The following is a 6,816-nucleotide window of genomic DNA, read 5'->3' on the forward strand; positions in this document are numbered from 1 at the left end:
TAAAGGAATGTAGCACACCCACTCCCCATATATATCATTAAGTACTTGGTAATAAAAGACTTGGTTATTATAAATATAATAAATAGTGCAGGCATGATTTGCTAATGCGTGATATTGCTGTCTATCTTTGATAATGCTTTCAAAGCTGAATACACGTTATCCAACGACGGTTAAGAATTTGATGTAAAACAAAATCATAATTACAATCGACTCATACTTGAAACAGGATAAATGCTTTCAATATTTGCCATAGCGAGTTCACTTGCGAAATGAGGGTGTTTCAATTGTAAATCTTAAACACTGACACCAGGCACCAGAATCTCAATGTTTTTTTTTTTTATGTCACACGCTATACAAACACACGGAACTAACTCGACTAGATATTCATTATAAACAAAGCAACCCAGCTGTGTGCCATACAATAAACTCTCAAGACAAAGCAATGGAAACAAGAGCAAAACGTAATTAGAAATCAGATATTGTGCACGTCGCAATCCGAAAGTCATGACTTTCATAATGTTTTGGCATTGAAACACTTAAGAAACAGTTTTACAGGCAAGAGTAAAACATACTTAGATACTGTGAACATTGCGACTCCTACATACACGAGCCATCTAGTGTTGGCATACCAACCTTGTCAGCGCTCGACCTGGGTCACGTAAACCTTAGTTACCTTACTCAGACGCTTGTTACCAATATCTAATGATTGTTCATACATGTTCCGTTAGGAATTTTTTGTTTTTTTTTGGAAACCTGATAATAAATCATTTAGTTTAAACTTATGCTTGTAATAAATGTATCCTTAAAGCTACAAATGTAAGGAAGAAAATACTTTATTTCAAGATGCACACCTAACTACTACTGACCACCAGTTCACATGTTTTTCGAAATCAAAAAACATTGTTTGTATAAGAGAGCATGTTGATGAATACTATCTATCCCAGGCCAGTCTTGACCATGAATCCTTTCAAACTAATTTTAGTACTAAAATAGCCTTTAGACAAAGTTTTTATATAGAATAAATCTTTTTATTCGGCACATAAACCCCACATAATTTGAAATCAAGCATACCGTATTATGTACTCCTCAGACTGATATGCTAGGACTGAAAAATATTAATGAGTATGCAGTGTCAAACAACGGATTCCATTTGGAGCGGAATGGCAGAGCACAAGAGTCTACTAAATGTCTTATATCTCTTTTAAAACCAGCATTTATAACAAAGTAAGAGTTTAATCACCTGATTTGTTCAATTCTGTGCAGTTTCTTCATTCTACATAATCGGAATAGCATAATTTTCTTGAAACACTCTGTATTGCTTGTTTGTCCTGGTTTTTGTAGACGACAAGACAGATTGGACTTTCTGTAAAACCTTTGATCACTTAGTTGTAACTTGGACTTTCTGTAGAAAAATTGATCACATAGTTGTAACTTTGCCCGATCCCCCAAAGATACATTTCCAAATAGATTAGATTAATTCAATGTTTTCTATTTTGCCAATACTGCCACGAAACAAGCACTTATACCTGTCGTTGATGATGATGATGACTTTTACAGTATATCAATCAACAAAGTGTTCGTCAACTGCATCAGTTGCAAGTTTCAGTATCTTATTTGCAGAAGATAGCTGCGCACTGCATGACAAAGTATGCTGCATACAGTGCGAATAGCTTGGAGGTTTTGTTGTCGATTACACCTGCTGGTGACCTTTTACCCAGAAGATACTGTAGTTGCAACTCGTCTTCTGCATTAAATAACGTAATGTGCAGGCTCAGTGGAAATGTATCAGTAAGGAAGTCCCAGAAAGAGTTTCTGAAATCCGACATATAAGGACAAGCAACACAACAATGAAGTATCAAGTCTGTATAAACATCCCACATCTAATACATTTGTGTTTGTGGAACAGCAACCCATAGTTTAGCTACATATGTAAAGACCTTAGTGTGCTGTCTGGTTTTAGCTGACTGCCACACTGAGGCAGGTCGTACATATTCGTGTATCGAAGAGAATCTATCAAAGTCTGCTTGAGTAGAGATACGAACTCTCCAGAGGCTATTTTCAAGACCAACAATTTTTGACCTTACAATTTCTTTCCAATTTTTCTTATCTGGAATTTCGGAATGCTGCAAATAATCAGTTAGATTCTTGAGCAAGTAAAATTTCTTTAACGTATAATATAGATTTGAAATTAACCCGTAGCTTGACATTCATCCGCTCAAAATGAAGTGAAATAACGCAACGTTAAACACGTTTAATATGTACGTTATTAGGCATCAAACACAATCTGTCTACAATCATCAATTTTCTTCTATCAGTTTCGGACTGCGCTGATGTCCATCCTAGCATTCAGAGGGCCATGTCTGATCTTGTACGTGTTGGGTAGCCTTTTAAATATTTGACAAAATACCTGAGTTTTATTCACTGACGATAGGTCACTTTTGAAATGTTACACCATACTTTACTTCCATGAAATATTGAAGGAAAAATACCTTTTTGATTATATTTGCAGCAACCAAAGGATTTAAACCATTCGGTTTAATGCCAATACCAAACAGACAGTGAAAAGATGTTTTTCCTTTCTTGCATGCATCGAGTATTGCGTCATGCTACATCAACTTTGAGTTAATCCGGTGATCCAGGTGTGTTGCCGAATCAGTAACCGGTAAACATGACGAGCCAAGATACCATTTCATATTGACATGATTCTTGTATTGGGGATTTACCCGTAATTCCAAACATGAATAATTTAAAAAGTAATCATTTGTGCCACAGGGTATCAAATGCCATTTTTGTATCAAGAAAAGCAGCAAACATCCGCGAACTCGTGTCAATATTGCCATGAAACAAAGTATTTGTACCATCATGGATATCAACTAGTATTTCTAATCAAGTACTACATTTATCTTCGAAAGCTACCATGTTCACCTTTTCTACTTTAGTAAGAACTTTCTATTGCGGGATTTATTACACAGAAACAGTCGGACAGTTAATACATTTATAATTGAAGAATTTTTTTGTATTCAGTCTCTGTCAGGTTTAGTAAAAACAATTTATATCCATTCTTACCCCCTCCTCTTGTTGTTAGTTTGTGAGAGGTTTTTAAAATGCATAAATTGAGACTGAAAACATACTTGATGCATGCTCTTTGTTCTGAATGTCATCTTAATTGTTGAGACAAATACATATATATTTTGTGAGCGTGAAGATTTCCGGTTTTCATTGATTTGATAGTGTACACATTCATAAACGTTTGAGTTTTTAAGACTGTTTGCATATTATTAGTTATAGTATGCGTTTGAAAAATCATGATAGGAGCAATGATTGATAATGTAAAAATATACACGTTATTATCTGTTCTTATGTCACGTGTTTAGGTTGAAATATACAGTAACACAAGAAAGATTGAAAACAACAAGCTTTAAAAAATACAATAATTAATTTTCCTGGAAAAATTCTGTAAGAATGACCTTGACGAAAACCATTCATTTTACTCTAAGAAATAAAAAAATTGTTTACATCTTAAATGCATAGTCCCATCATGACATTGACAACAACCAATCATTTTAAAATAAAAATAGGATTTGTTTACGTGGTTGCTACACATTTTGATTCAAGGTCAGGATCTAGATCAACACCTGGTGTTTATAATACAAACAATCATGGTCAAACTATTTATGAAAAATGTATCATGTCTATAGAATAAACTTACATTACAATAAAAATTTAGAAAAATAGCACACTGGATGATCAATACCATTTTCATGTTCTTAAATCAAAACTGCTCCAGCCCCAATATCACTTGCATCAACATATCGTTTAAATGATTGGTTGAAATTTGGAATTGTAAGAACTGGCGCGCTGTTAAGTATGGCTTTCAACTTCTTAAAAGATTCCTGACATTTTTTTAGTCCAAATGAACTTGTGTTTCTTACTCAAAATATTTGTCAGGGGCTCAGCAATTATAGAAAAATTGGAACAAAACTTTTGTTAGTATCCGGCCTTACGCAAATATTGCATCAGTTGCGTTTTATTAACAGGCATCCCAAACGTCAATACTTTATATTGGTAACGAATGCCGAAATTTTCTTTGCTCTTTCCGTTAGTGGAATTTGCGAAAAATCCATTAAAATATTTTATTTGGTTTTGGAACAAGTATGCATGGTCACTTTCACTGAGCTCTCTAAAATCATTCTCCAGGAAATATTGAATTTCGTTTTTCAAGTATTCCTGTTTGAGAGGATTCACCATGTACGGTTTCGTTTCGCATGATATGAATTTACAATTTCAAAATCATAGAAAAATTTGTTGATTCTTGTAGGAACATCTGGAAATAAGTGCTCATATTCAAATAATGACTGTTTAAGTTCATTTCTTTCTTGCTACTGCAAATGTGAAAGTTTCTGGTCGAGATCGTTCATAATTTCTGAATTCCGAAGATTTGACACTCCAGTGTCAGTGGAATCCGATGATATTCTTTCATTTAAATTTTCACTGAGTGGGACAGTTACAACTAAGTTAATTTCATGTTTAACATGGCTATCTTTTTCAATATACTGGTACTCCTATAATTTATTTAGATCCCAGGAGCATCAATATTAGTATTTAACTCACTTATTTCTTCTTAACCTTGTAAGGGACGTAATATCTAATCTGAAGAAACATTTGAAGAATGAGCAAGTGAGACAGAACTCCATTATTACAAAACACAAAAGTTCTCTCTATTACAGTTAATTCAAGCAATAATTTCCCTTTTGACTTGAATTGCTGAATGCTATATTCAAGCATAATAGCCTGGAAAGTTCCAGACCTAAAATGTGACCATTGATCCGATTGGACAGAATTGGGAAGGGCAAACTGAGTAAAAGACTTTTTCAAAGCTTTTACTATTATTTTCGATTTTATATTCCTCAAGGAAATTGCCTCTGGAAACCTTTTTGACGCATGCATAATGTTCAATATTTATTGGTTAGCTGACTTGGTCTTAGCTAATAAACCAACACAACACAGTACACCATAATTATACTGAATGGTTCGTCAAAGGCAGGAATAGGTTGTAGATGAGCCTTGGGAATTTTCTAATTTGTTTTTCCTCTCATTTGACAAGTATGACAAGATCTACAGTATTTACCAACATCATTTTTGATTTTTGGCCAATAGAAGTGAGGTAAGATCTTGTGATAAGTTTTATTGATCCCTTAGTGACCAAGCAATAGAACTTATGGGCCAGAGTATGTAATACCTGTCTGTAAGGGTTTGTAACTACAATTCGATAGTTCTCTGACCTTTCGTCATCAGCAGGTACCTCGGGAGGTTTCAATTTGTTCAGAAGAATTCGTTTTAATTAAATAACAGACAGGAACGTCAATAGCTTTAGTTTCAGTAATGGCCTTTTAAAACAAACAGGAGATATCAAGATCTTTATCCTGTTCGACGACAAGTGATTGTCGTTTCCTGATTAGAAAAAGGAGAATGAGTCGTTAAAATAGGACCACTGTGATCAATACCTTCTGATTGATCCAAGCAAGGAGAGAAAGTGACCTCATCATAAGCCTGACCAATACATGTCAGCTAAAGGAATACTGTCCTTACCTACATCAATCTAAAGAGCTTTCTTTGCCATAGCTCTGGTAACTGCACAAGCTGGAAATAAATCAGGGAATTCTTTTTCAATTGGATCAACTGTTTGATCCAAGCAAGGCTTGTTAGTTTCAAATGGATTAACCACAACCTTGTCTCCAGCTAGGTCGATGCCTAGTAATAAATGAATGCCATCACCGGGTAGAACATAAACTGTTCCAACTGTCACGGGACCTGAGACAAATTTACAAAATGGAGAGGAACATTAACAAAGCCGCACTCTCGTTAGGAGAAAGCCTCTCAGAAAAATGCAACGTACCTTAAAATTTTAACAGGGACGAGATTGGCCGAATCACCCGACAGTAATATAGAACCCTTTGATATGAATGGTTCATAATTCTCCATAATCAAATGAAATTAATCCTTTTGAATCCAAATAATTTGAAATACTCCAATCCAAGTAATTTGAAATAACTCCAAACAGCATAACATACAACTTCCAGTGTTACAGCCCATCTTCTAATGGGAACAATTCTCCAAGAAAGTAAACGGGGGTCAATTGATCATGTTCTCGAAGCTCGTAGAAATTAAGCATTGTTAATTGTCACGTACACCCAGTGTGACCCTGGCGGAAACCAATCATTTTACCCTAAGATATAAAAATAAAACATTGTTTACATCTTAAACACAGACCCATTATGACCTTGACATTAAGCAATGATTTTAAAATTAAAATATGACTTGTTACGTGGCTGCTACAAATTTTGAATCAAGGTCATGATCTAAATCGGCACCTGGTGTTTATACAATAAACAGTCAAGGTCAAACTATTTTCTGAAAAAATATGATCTCTAGAGAATAAATTTACATTATAAAAGCATGTAATAAAAACTTTAAAAATTTAAAACTGACAAACAATTAAATTGAAGTATATATATGTTACATTAGATACAAGTAAATCAAATAGACATAAAGTGTATTTATGTTGTTCATCATATAAATAATTCCATTACTTCTGTATAATTGTTGCATCATTTGAAAAAATGTAACAATAAATCATGTTTGGTAGGGCTTCAGTGTAATCAAAATTATTTCTTTCCATTACTGAGTTTTTTTACAAAAAGAAGAGAGAAAACCTTTTCTGCATCACTGTTTTCCACATATAATGCACATTATCAATACACCCTTTAAAATCACGTGGAATGAAACAAGTGTGAGTTTAGTTGATGCTATGTGAGA

Source organism: Sinohyriopsis cumingii, chromosome 6 (assembly GCF_028554795.1).
Source record: "Sinohyriopsis cumingii isolate HCF-2022 chromosome 6, ASM2855479v2, whole genome shotgun sequence".
NCBI lineage: Eukaryota > Metazoa > Mollusca > Bivalvia > Unionida > Unionidae > Sinohyriopsis > Sinohyriopsis cumingii.